The sequence below is a fragment of the Puma concolor genome, chromosome B4 (assembly GCF_028749965.1).
Source record: "Puma concolor isolate L17-30 chromosome B4, mPumCon1.1.hap2, whole genome shotgun sequence".
Lineage (NCBI taxonomy): Eukaryota > Metazoa > Chordata > Mammalia > Carnivora > Felidae > Puma > Puma concolor.
Genome location: NC_141673.1, coordinates 101,095,382 through 101,109,092, shown reverse-complemented (window position 1 = coordinate 101,109,092; position 13,711 = coordinate 101,095,382).

Here is a 13,711-nt window from a genome sequence, read left to right as displayed (position 1 = left end):
AGAGGGGGCTCCGACCATCAGTGGTTCTCCATGGTTCTCGTTAACACAGGTGGGGTGAAGGGGAAGCTCACTGGCCCTTCCCAGGCTCCATCCAGGACCCGGTGTGACTTCTGCCAGGTGCCCTGTCCTGGCCCACGGCTTCGTCTAGCAGCTCTGTGCCGATGCGTCCCCATTTATGTCTCCCACCCAGACCTCTTTCCCCACCCCCGGTCACAGCTACATACTGGTGCCTCTGCCCAGGCAGCCTGTGCTCGAAGCCAATCTTTGCCCAAATTCTGCTCTAGTACCTGTTACCTGTCCCTTTGCCCTTTCGTGAGGTTACCTAAGCCAGAATCTTGGGAGGCAGTCTTTCTCCCTCACCCTTAACCTCATGTCCAAGCGGTGAGTAGACCCTGTCCTTTTTACCCCTTAACATCTCTCAGATCCGTCTTTCTTTCTCTTCCCCCTACTGCCGCTGCTGCCTCAGTTGATACTTCTTCAAGATACACCTGTTGCTGATCTGTTGCCAGACCCTTCTACCTGCCTCCTACCTGTTCTTGCCCGGGGTGTCTTGCTCTAGTCCAGCCCAACTCTGGGCCCGAGTCACCTTTCTAAAGTGCAACTCTGGTCGCGCCACTCTGCTTTTTACAGCCGTCCCAACCTCCCCGTCACCGCCAGGGTTAAGTCCTGATACCTTGGGAGGCTCCCTAACCCAGTGGGTCAGGCCCCGCCTCCCTCCCTGGCCCTCTCTGCCTCTACCACCCCCATGTACCTGGGCTCCAGTTGCACAAACCACTGGGGCTGCTCCAAACTCACCCCGCTCTTCCTTTGCCTCCATATCTTTGCATGTACTGTTCCCCCCGCGCCTGGCACGCCCTTTCCCTCGGTGTGCCTAGTGGTCTTCCACGTATCCCTGAAGACTCAGTTGGGATATTGCCTCTTCCAGGAAGTCTGTGCTCTGGTGCCCCTTATTCACGCCTCCATCACAGCACTCCCTCCTGGGCTGTGGCAGATATCTGTCTCCACCACTGGGTCTGCTGTGTCCCCAGCAACTCGCATAGTGCCTGGCACGGGGTAGGAGCTCCATAAATAATGCGCGAGGTGATGTGTGTGGCTCTCAGGCTGAGAGAAGACTTTATTAGCTGGGGGAGAGGGGCTCTGGGAGCGTCTGGCCTGGGGCGTCAGTGCACAGAGGACCTAGCAGGTGCCCCGCAGCAGCCTGTCTATAGCGGGGCCCTCCCAGATGCCAAGCTGATGTTTCCGTGTCTGGAGCAATACCAAGTGGGAGGCAGCGCTACCTGTTCAGCCTGCAGACCCTCAGAGGCTCAGGCGATGGCTCCAAAGGTAGAGCCTTCAGACATCTGAGAGCCTTGTTCTCAAAGGGGTGCAAGAGAGAGTGTTTAGCCTGTGGTCTTGAATTTCAGTGAATTACCTCCTTCTCCTCCCTCTTACCATCCCTTCCAGTCTTCACCCAGCCCTAGTCTCAGGGGCTACAGCTTTCCATGCAGTGGAGTGAAAGCCAAGTAGATCCCATTTTTCTTGGGTTTGCCCTTGGACCCCCTACCGTGTGGCTGAGACTGGTGATTTGGGGGTCTGTGTTGACCTCTTGTTCAAGTCCTGGCCCTAGGGAGCAGGGGGAGGAGAGGGCCACCTTGTCGTGAACTCTGTCCCCCGCTTGATGTGCATACATGCGCAGCATGGAAAGCACGTGGCAGCACGAAGTCTTGCTCCTAACACCTGCCCAAATGTATCATTCTGCACTCGTTTCCTGGAGACTCCCTCCAGAATCAGAACCACTGACCACCGTGTCCTATAGGTGTAAGCTTTCCTCTCCTTTTTACCCTCAATGTCCATACCATAGACCTCAGCCCTTGCTGACCATTATCTCCCTGTTTGACAATTGGGCAGGTAGACGTGTCATGGCAGGCTGAGCGTATAAGTAGGAGCCTGGAGGCCTGGAGAAGACCTTGAACTCCTTATGCCATCACATGCCCCAAACTGCTGCTCTTGCTTGCTGGCCTGCCTTCCCTCTCTCAGTCTCTCTGTCTCTGTTTCTTTGTCTCTCTCCTCCTCACTCTCCATTACACACACACACACACACACACACACACAGTAGGAATCAGGAGTGAGACAAAATGCCACCTCCAACCATGTAGACAAAGGGCACCAGGCAGGGGTCCACATGGGTTTTTATTTTGTTGCTCAAGTTCTCCTGGAAGGATGTTCCCTAACCTCCCTCACAGCAGCTGGCAAAGCCTCAGGATGCCAGGCCTTGGACAGGGTTTCCAATTTGCCTCTTCTCAACTTAATTAGAAACAGCAAACACATCTCCTTTGGCCTAACTCAGATCTTTTCTTCTGCATTGGAAGGCTGTTTTCCCCTTAAGTTCACTCTCCACAGTGTAAATTGATTAGCTTCCTAAGAGGCGTGTGATGAAAAGCTATGCCCTTGGGAAAAGCCACGCTGTAGAAGCAGATATGGTACCGCTAGTTCAAGAATAGGTGGCATGTGCCCTTCTTCCTGTTACCAGACCAGACACCTGAAAACTCACCTGTGCCTTCCAGGCAGGTGGACACAGACACATTGGTGGTATTTAAACACGGCACGCTGGCCACTTCAGGCGTCGCCGCAACCTTCGGGAGGATGCACTAATCGGCACCAATTTGGAGGCCTCCGTTTCCCCACCCACCAGCCCCCACCCCCGTGGGCTTTGTTGGGGTAGGTCAAGGATGACGAGTTTGCTGCCGGTCTTCTAGGAGCTATGGAAGATCTCCTATTCCCTTCAGATTTTAATCTCCGTGCTGGGCACTCCTTAAAGCGTATCCCCCAGATCCCCCAGACTTATCACACCTCAGGGATCCTCTGGGCTGTGTGTTGATCGCGTGTCCCTCAGACCCTGGGGGTGTTTGGTGGAGGTGTCTGTGAGCCTTGACCGAGGTGAGTTTGTGTCCATTATGTTCCTCTGTGGTACTGTGGGTACCGCTTTCCTGGTCTCCACCTCTTGGGGTCCTCTCCTCACCCAGTGCCCTGCTGAGGGCTCACGGTGAGCTCTCTCCTGGGAGAGAGTCAGAGCAGGAGGCAGGGGGCTAGGTGCGGAGGGAGATGGGCGAGTCCCTGGTGGGCAGGTTCATCTGACAGACAGAGAGGAGGAGCTGGCACGCTTATTTTCACCGCGCTGCCATCACTGCTTCTCCTGCGGCCCCACGCTGTCACTCCCTTAAAATACCCACATCCGACAGGAAGAGGACAGATGAGGGTGTAAATTTAGCAACAGTGGGTAGGAGGAGGGGATACAGGCTCAGGGACGTGGTGGAGTTGGCTGTGTCAGAACAGGAGTAGGAAGCCCATGGGGCCCGGTGGGGATTCTGACTCACGAGGATAAGGGGACCTCTGTCCCGAATATCCAGTCTCAAAGACCTGACCCCAACTCTTGAAGTTCTCACCTCAACTCTATAGCCCTCTCCCATCTCCCCCATCATATGTGGTCTTTTCTCCTCAAGTACGTGCATGTTGGGATTATGCCGACCTTTTCCCATGGGCTGCAGTGTGGCTGGCTCTGGGGGTGGGGTGGGGAAGAGGTTGTTAACGGGCCAAAGCAATACTTGAGAAGACCTCTGATCTTTACCTAGGCCCCTGGAGGGGGAGCAGTCTTCCTTCATTCCGTGGTACCACAGAGAGGGTAGAGTCCAAAAAGCACGAAGAAGTGAAGAGAGTCTAATACCACCTTCACCCAACAACTGGACAAGGCCCCGGGGTACCAGTCCACCAGGTGGACTTGGGCTATTCATGCTACCATGTCCCCTGAAAGTTCAGCTGTCCCCTCACAGACTGCTGGGCCAATGACCTTCTACCTCAGGACTCTACTTGTGAACGGCCATCTTGTTTGAGGAAATCCCAAAGCCCAGAAGGGCATCTCTTGCCAACCTCACCTGGCAAGATGAGGTGGTGGGGAGGAGAGCTTGAGGTGGGCTTTGCTCTCAGGCTCCTATGTTCACATCCCAGACCCATAGTGGTTTTGGTCTTTAACTTCTCTAAGCTTTGGTTTATCACCTATCAAGGGGAATTGTTGCTCAAAGGGTTGAATGAGGCTTAACTAAGGTAACTTTTCCTGAAGTAACTCAGAATCAGCATGTTGCATTAGCTATCATTATCCCTGATTATCGGGAGGTGGAAAAAACCAACCCCAGCCCCGGGGGGCAGTGGGGTCTTGAGAAACACAAAGTCTTGAGGATGGAAGGATCCCCGAAGTTCCTTTCCTCCAAAGCCCAGGTTTATGGTTTTGAACACATACCTTGGAGTCAGGCACACCTGGGTTTTCTTTTCACCTTAGCAGCTTGCAGAAGCTTAGTGTGGCTAATGCCCAAAGGAGAGTGACTATTTTTACAGTTGCCAGGCTGTTTTAAAATAACAAGGGTTATTTTTTAATAGATGGGGGCTTAAGCAACATGAGCTGCCAGGGTCTTAATAAGCAGGAGCTCACAGGCTTTCAGGTGCCGACTCCTGCGGCTGACCTTGGGCTAGATGGGCGATGATGACCTGGAACTGCGGTTAAAGCACAAATAGGGATTAGTTCACCAAAGGGAGGGTCTTTTGGTCTCACTTCAAAATGGGCAGAATTTTAGCTATGAAGTCTTTCCAGGTAAGGTGGTGGTGGATGGAATAGCTTTTTGTTATGCTGTGTTTTTTCAGCCAGGGTTTCAGGTTGGGTTGCGCACCTCGAAGGAGGGAAGTGTGTGAACTTTGTGTAGGCCCGAGTAGGCCACGCCCGGTCAGCCTCTTACTGTCATTGTGAGCTGTGTCGTGGGACAAGGGGATGGAGTGTGGAGAGGCCTGGAGTTACCTCCTGTCATCTCAAGGGGGATCTGGAATTGTAACCTTTATACTCCTTTGGTTAATGATCCAGTCCTTGGCTGTGACGTTGAGTCTTGTAGGTAGACCCAGACTGCAGCTTTCCCTACCAAAAATATTGGCATATTTTTTCCAATAAAGAGATAAAAAGAAGTGGGGATCCTTTAGTATACAGGGGACATGCCATTTTCTTGGTGAGGTAAATAACTGAACTTACAGCAAGCCCAAAGACTCAAGAAGGTGATTAAAAAGGCCTCTGTCTGGAACTTTCAGACTCTGAGAATCGTGTTTGCTCAAGTTGTCAGGAAGAATGGCTTAAAAACAACAGCTTCTTGGCCTCCTGGCTGAGATCAAGTGAGAAACGACACCAGCACCAGAACAATGTAGGATTTGCTTTTACGTAGGGTTTTGGAGAGGTAGAAAATTGAAAAATAGAAGGCTGATTAAGCTGGAGGAAGGGACAGATTTCACTGAAAGGAAGGTTTTATGGTCTTTCGAGACAGGCTAGACACATAGGAGAGGAGCATGAGGTCTCAGAGGCCAGGCCAGGCAGGTATGAATGGGAAGAGATTTCTGTAGGACTGATGACCCTGAATCAGAGGATTAGAAAAGAGGCCAGTGATGGGGCTCCGCAATTGGATAAGACAAGAGAAACAGAGAAGGAGTGGAGGACCTGATAAGTAAAGGGAAGTTTGCTGAGAGCTAGGTGGGGGTACAGTCGCAGTTCATCTATCCAAGATGGGACGAGGTGCCATGCAAAAGATGCCCTGATTTGAATTGCAAATTGTGAGCCGGTCCAGCTGAAAGCCCAGCCCTGTGGTCCGCACAGGTTAACGCCACCAGGAGCATGCTCAGTGAGTTCACCAGTAAAAATTACTTTGGCATCAGGTAGCCCCTTACCACTGCCCCCCAGCCCCTGCCCCGCTGTGTGTTCCTGTCCTGCTCTTCACCGATAACAGTTTTATGGCACTAATTGTTTGACCTAATGATCTCAGCCTTCCCGAGACAGTCAAATTGATCTTCTGAGAAGGTATAAAATTTAGCATAGAGACAGTGAATCATAATATTTTGATGTGAAGTTTCAGGGAAGCTTAAAAATCTGTACGCAGTTAAGGTAAGCTTTGCATTTTCAACTTGAAGTATCTGTTGATTTTAGAGTTATGACTTTTAGTTGAAAGTTGTAAGGTATTTCTCAAGCTTATAAACAGGGTTAGAACAGTTAAGACAAATCTAACATCCAAACAAGGTAAATCAAGTAATTAGATTTACAAGAGTCGCTTATGTTATAAGGAAGATTTTGCATGTTAGGATTTCAACTCTACCTTGTCAGGCAAATGAAGTGAATGAGGAAAAAAAATTAAAAAAGTCAAGTATATTAAGCATATGAATGTGGTCTAAACCAGTTATGGAAATTTTAGTACATTTGTAGACGGAACTAATTGTAAGGAAATTTAAATCTGTTCAAGTTGAGTTAAACACCAATCAAAGAACAAGTAGGAGTGATTAAAATGTACCATTCAGTACATTTATATATAGCATGTCAGGATTCGTAAGTTGAATTTAAAGATTTAAGCAAAACCAGATTTTATATTTACAAGGTTGATAAATTAAATACTAAATTTAAAACCCAGAGCACCGGAAGTAGTCTCTTCCACACACATTGGACGTTGTAGCTATTCACAACAACGCCGTGTGGGTGGGCCTCCTATCTGTTGGATCAGAAACAGTGATGGGGTCCAAAGAAATCTAAGATAGAGGAGTCCTGTACCACAGAAGACAGGAGATATCATGAGATATCTCGAAATTACAAGATCGAAAGATTGAAGCTATACCAACCTGTTTATTGGAAAATTCTCTCAGTGGAGTTTAATTTCATAGTTCTACTGGTGAGCAAAAGGGTAGCCTGTCATAGAGATTGCCAGGTGCTCACCAAACCTTGGTCCAGCTCACCATGGGGTACAGCCAAACTACATTTCCCAGCTTCTGGACAACTGAGCATTGGCCCAAATGGAACGTGAGCATTCTACTACATCAACCTTGCGATTGGAGAATCCTCTCACTGATGTTTAATTTCATGGCTATGGGCATAGCCTGACATTGAAAACACTATTTTCATTACTCTTTTTCTCTAGTTACTCCTAAGTTTCTACTATGGCTTTGGCTGCATCCAATTCTGAAATCCCCAAATCTCTGAAAAGCAAAAGTGTTTTTATTTTTTATTTTATTTTTAAATTTCCAACTCTTTAAAAAAAATTTTTTTAATGTTCATTTTTGAGAGAGAGAGAGAGAAAGAGAACAGGGGAGGGGTAGAGAGAGAGGGAGACACAGAATCTGAAGCAGGCTCCAGGCTCCAAGCAGTCAGCACAGAGCCTGACGTGGGGCTCGAACTCATTAGCTATGAGATCATGACCTGAGCTGAAGTCAGATGCTTAACCTACTGAGCCACCCAGGCGCCCCCCCCAAAAGTGTTTTTAATAAGTCTGATGCCAAAACTCATTTGGGAGCAAAACCCGGCCTGAACAAGTGAGGCTCTTTATAGACTTCATCTCAAAGTAAATATTCACGTATTTTTGCAGAAAGAAGTATTAATGTGTTTGATTCTAGGGTGCTGGCTGGGGAAGGTATGTAATTCACGTACTGTATTTACCTTATTAAAATCCCAAAAGTTCTGAATAGTGAGACACATCTGCCTCGAAGAGTTTAAGATGACGGACTGTGGACCTGAGAAAATGTAGGTCTCGGTTGTAAGTGTATCGTCCCGGACTCTGGGAAATCTTGCTTAGGATAATGACTTCTGAGTTAGAGACTCAGGTGCCTCTGCCATTTCAACACATGATTTCCAAGGTCACTATGCACGGATGGCCGCACCAAGCTGGAAAGAGCAAGAGTCAGAGGATGGCACATGGCAAGATTTCACAGGCCAGATCTCCAAGTAGTGCTTATCATTCTGCTCAGGTTCTGTGAGCTAATGTTTGGTCATCTGTCCCCCTCCCTTACAGTGGAGGAAGCTGGGAAATGTAGTTTGGTTGTGTGCCCATGATGAGGAGGAATGAGGTTTAGTAATCAGCCTGCAGTCTCTACAACAGGCCATCTTTCTGGTATTTTTGGCAAAATATCCATTTAATCCTTCTTCCCAGAAGGGTGCTCCAATTCATCTCTCCCTCCTCCCTGTCCCTGCTGGAAACCATTGATTTTTTTTTTAATGTTTTATTTATTTTTGAGAGAGCGAGGGGGGGGGTGCATGAGTGGAAGAGGGGCAGAGAGAGAGGGGGACAGAGGATCTGAAGCGGGCGCTGTGCTGACGGCAGTGAGCCAGATGTCACGCTGAAACCCATGAACCGTGAGATCATGACCCGAGCTGAAGCTGGACACTCAACTGACTGAGCCACCCAGGTGCTCCAGAAACCACTGATCTTTTGTTCTTATTACTGTCTCCATAGTTTTGTCTTTTCCAGAATGCTACACAGTTGGAATCATACAGCACGCAGTCTTTTCGGATTGACTTCTTTCATTTAAGATTCCTTTATTTCTTTTTTAAGGGTTGAAAGCTCATTTCTTTTTCTTTTTAAATTTTAGCCCGTTTCTTTTTCTTTTTTTTATCATCAAATAATATTTTTTTAAAAAGTTTTTTTTAATGTTTATTTATTTTATTTATTTTAATGGTTATTTATTTTGCCAGTGGGGGAGGGGCAGGGAGAGAGGGAGACACAGAATCTGAAACAGGCTCCAGGCTGTGAGCTGTCAGCACAGAGCCTGATGCGGGGCTCGAACCCACAAACCGGGAGATCATGATCTGAGCCGAAGTCGGACACTTAACTGACTGAGCCACCCAGGTGCCCCTCAAATAATATTCTATTGTATGAATGTATCACAGTTTATCCATTCACCTGCTGAAGGACATCTTGGCTGTTTCCAAGTTTGGGCAATTATGTGTGAAGCTGCTATAACATTCATGTGTAGGGTTTCATGTGGACAAACGTTTTCAATTCATTGGTTAAATACCAAGGATCACTACTGTTGGATTGTTTGGTAAGCGTATGTTTAGTTTTGTAAGGAAATTCCAAACTGTTTTCCAAGTGGCTGTACCATTTTGCATTCCTACCGGCAATAAATGAGAGTTCCTGTTTCTCCACATCCTTGACAGCATTTGGTGTTTTCAGAGTTTTGGATTTTGGTTATTCTAATAGGTGCTTAGTAGTAACTTGTTCTTTTAATTTGCAATTCCTTAATGACATATGATGTTGAGCATCTTTTCATATACTTATTGGCCACCTGTAAATCTTGTTTGGTAATGTGTCTATTCAGATCTTTTGTTCATTTTTAAATTGGGGCTGTTTATCTTCTTTTTAAAACAATTTTTAAATGCTTTTATTTATTTTTGAAGGAGAGAGAGACAGAACATGAGCGGGGGAGCAGGGAGAGAGGGAGACACAGAATTTGAAGCAGGCTCCAGGCTCTGAGCTGTCAACACAGAGCCAGATGCGGGGCTCAAACTCATGAACTGTGAAACCATGACCTGAGCGGATGTCGGACGCTTAACCACTGAGTCACCCAGGGCCCCGGGGCTGTTTATCTTCTTATCGAGTTTTAAGAGTTCTTTGTAAATTTTGGCTACCACTTTTTTTTAAGTTTATTTATTATTTTTTTTTATTTTGAGAGAGTGAGAAAGTGTGAGGGGGGAGGGGCGGAGAGAGAGAGAACCCCAAGCAGGCTGCATGCTGTCAGTGCATAGCCTGACTCGGGGCTTGATCCCATGACCCTGGGATCATGACCTGAGCTGAAATCAAGAGTCAGATGCTCAACCAACTGAGCCACCCAGATGCTCCCCACAGTTTTTTATTTAGTGTTTCGCTGGAGCAGAGTGGCTGTCTAAAAGATTTTGTCTTTGCAGGCCACCCCGTTCCTGGTCTTTGGCCAGGGAGAGCAGGGCTTTTATTGGAGCTTTTTAATTTTTTTTTTTTTTATCGTGTATGTTGGTATTTCTAGGTTACTGACCTTTCTAGCACCCAGTCTGGCATATAAGAGGCAAAAAGGAAACCCATAGAATCCACTACTATGTTGTTTCTTGGGTACCGAGGTCCCTAGCCAGTCTGCTTTCTTTTTTCCAACTTTTGGAATCTCCTTATGTTTATTTTACCTACAATGTCCAGGGTTTTTTTAGTTGTACTTAGTGGGAGGAATAGAGAAAAGTAGATCTACTCCATTCTTCCTGAAAACAAACACATTGCTTGTCTATGTACGCTACAGATTTTTGGTGAAAAGTGCTGAGGAAGGAGCAAAACTCATTTGGGGAAAGACCCCCAAGTCAAAAACCTTGACTTCTTTTTCTCTTCCTTCCTTCCTTCCTTCCTTCCTTCCTTCCTTCCTTCCTTCCTTCCTTCCTTCCTTCCATTCTTTGAGGGAGAGAGGATCAAAAGGTTCCCAGTTGGATTTTGGCAAGGGTGACCTATTCTGACACTTCTCCGGATTTCTGAAGGTGGTAAAATTCTGCTATAAGCAGGGATAGAGGGAGTATGTATTACAGTCCTTGTTGTTACCTGGGGAGTTCCCTGCTGTGTGGCCAGGAGATGGAGTTGGGTACTTTGCACCTAAAGCTAGGTTGATAGCACTGGGTACACCCAGCTGTATCTAGATCTCACTATACTGAACACTTGAAGGAAACGGAGATTTTTATCCAGGTATATTTAGATGGGCCCCGCTTTGGGATTTGCTGTGTCTCACTACACATACAGCTTTCTTTCTATACAGCTTTCTTTCTCTGCCGAGTTATTTCTGCCAGCGATGGCTACTGAGAGGAAGGGAGGATGGGCGAATCATAGCCAAGAAGCCCTTCCAAATGTACAGGTGTAAAGACTGTACCTTGATATGCAACTTCCAAAGCATGGACAGTGGCATAGCACTACATCTTATAGCATTAAGAAAGCAAAGAATCGAACCAGAGGAGGTGGTTCCCATTTCCAACTCCTCTTCCAACCAAAAGGAATACAGAATTCAACACTTCTACAATAATTTGTTTACTCAACTTCAGTCGAGTAAAGAAATTAGTTGCACCTAAAGGAGACAACAAAAAAACAGGTAAAACTGTAAACTGTGAGTTGGAATGCTGCATTAGTTGAAGGAAATGGCCTTAGGGACTATGACACAGCAGACAGAACTCATTTCTAATTGGGTTGAGAGTGTTTACTCGTGATTCAGATAGCACTGTCTTGGGAATATGGAGCTCCTAAGGTTTGTGCCTTGGTCTCAAATATGACTTTTAAAGACCTTTACTGTGATTCCAAATTTAGCCTAGTAATCTTGACCTACCTGAGCCAGTAAGTTTGCTTTCCAGAGGTATAGGTAAGTGACTTTACGAATTAAAATATTTGATGTTGAAGAGAATCTGATGTATTAGCCTGCCATTTGGGAAGTAAAATTTTGGACTTGAGATTTGAGGAGGATTAAAAGAATTGGATAAATGTTTATAAGTTTAATGTATTAGATGCACAGGGTTGAATAAGTTTAGAAAAGTTTTGCCTGAAAAGGTTGTTTGCCCTGTTAGGCATTTAAAATGCTTAGGGGCCCCTAGGTGGCTCAGTCAGCTGGGGGTCCTGACTTTGGCTCAGGTCATGATCTCACGCACTGGTGAGTTTGAGCCCCGTGTCAAGCTTTGTGCTGACAGCTTGGAGCCTGGAGCCTGTTTTGGATTCTGTGTCTCCCTCTCTCTCTGCCCCCTCCCCCCCCCCTCATGCTCTGTCTCTCTCTCTCTCTCAAAAACACAAGCATTAAAAAAAAATAAAATGCCTAAAAATATACGTATATTAAATGCCAGGTAGTTAAAAATGTTCAAGGAAATCTAATTTATATTTTTAAAAAGGTAAAGTCTAGCATAACGTTTCAGAACATGGACTCTGGAACCAGATTATGTAGAGAGGTCAGCAAACTAGGGCCTGCTGACTGTTTTTATACAGTCTGCAATCTAAGAATGGTTTTGACATTTTTAAATGGTTAAAAAAAAATCAAAAGGATTCTTTTGTGATATATGAAAATTATATAAAATTTGAATTTCAGTGTCCATAAAATTTTTTATTGGAACATAAACATGCTCATTCATTTGTATATTATCTTTGGCTGGGTATGTGCTGTGAGAGCAGAGCTGAGTGGTTGTGACAGAGACTGTATGAGCTGAAAAGACAAAAATATTTACTGTTTGGCTCCTTACAGATAAAGTTTGATGATCCTGGTGTAGGTTCAGATTATAGCTTTGCTATTTAGTATAAACTTGGGCCAATCATTTAACCGCTCTGTGCCTCAGTTTCCTCATCTGTAAAGTGGGGATTAATTATAGTTGCTATTATTAAATTATTGTGAGGATTAAATAAATTGATATTTGAAAAATGCTTAGAACAATGCCTGGCACACAGTAAATATAGTCTATATCTAAAATTAAGGGGGCTTTAACCTGTTCAATTTGAATTAATCAAACATTAATTAAAGAATATGTAGAATTAAAAATTAAAGCATGAAGTAAAATTTCTATTCTATAAAAATTATTACTGGGGCGCCTGGGTGGCTCAGTCAGTTGAGTGCCCAACTTTTGATTTTGGCTCAGGTCACAATCCCAGGGTTGTGGGATCGAGCCCTGTGTCGGGCGCTATGCTGAGTGTGGAACTTGCTTGAGAATCTCCCTCTCCCTCTCCCTCTCTCTGTCTCTCTCTCCCTCTCTCTCTTTCTCTCTCCCTCTACCCTTCTCCCCCGCTCACACAGTCTCTCTCTAAAATAAAAAAAAATAGAAAATAAGTCTCTTTAAAAAAAGTATTACTTTTATGAATAGAATAATAATTTAAAGTTGAACCTGGGATTTTAAATCTAAAACATCAATAAATTGAATGTGGAACACCTAACTAGCTTTATTAGTCTTTTCTTAGCACCAGAGTCCCCCCTTGAACTTGTGGGCCAGGTTCTGTGCAGAATTCTATGGCCTGGGAGACAAAGTTCTCCAGGGCTTATAAACAAGGCTTCTCTAAGACTGGGAGGCAGTGTTGTATAATGGGTAGGTATTTGGAGTTGTGTCTGGATTGAATTTTGACTTCCTAGCTGTGTGATTTTGGGTAAGTGTTATCTGTAAAGTGGAGTGGGTTCGTGATTCCTATTTCATAGAGGGTATTATGAAGATTAAAAGCACTAATACCCATGAAGTGTTTAGTGCAATGCCTGGGTTTTAGTAAGCATTAAATAAACATCAGTTACTATCATTATTATCATTCTCCTAGCAGGTGGGCACATAATGAATTATTGCTAATCGGTTACTAAACTCCTAGCAGAGTAGGTGGTTATGTGTGTGCTACGGTTTGAATGGTACTTGGAAGTCTTTTCTGGTTGCCTTGATTTTCTAAAATTCTACCATATCATATGCTTTCTGTTAAACATTGCCCTCTCCAGGGATCCTTTACACTTTACAGAGAGCACCCCTTCCTCCTTGGCATGGTTTAGTTTATTAGGTACTAGGCATTTTCCCCTCTCCTCTGACGCTTGCTCTGTCTCTCGCTCTCCCTCTCTCTCTCTCTCTTCCTCTCGGGAGGGCAGCCTGGGAGCAGTGAACAGGCAAGGGCGGGGATATGTGTTCTCCAGGGAAAAGGGGGTGGGGGTCTGGAAGATGGTGAAAAAGTAAGGAAAAGGAGAAATTTTGCACAATCTTCAGGTCTGCCCTGCCATTCCGTTCCCCTGAGGTGTCATAACAGCCTCTTTACTTTCCCAGGGATGAGTTTACCGAGCCAAGCCCCTTTGGTCCCCTTGTGCCTCGGCCTTTGAAATCTGCGGGACACCAGGAAACAAGCTTGGTCCGGAGCGCCACCTGCTGTATACCTGCCTCCTCTCCTGCACCCCGGGCTGGGATGGTGCTTCC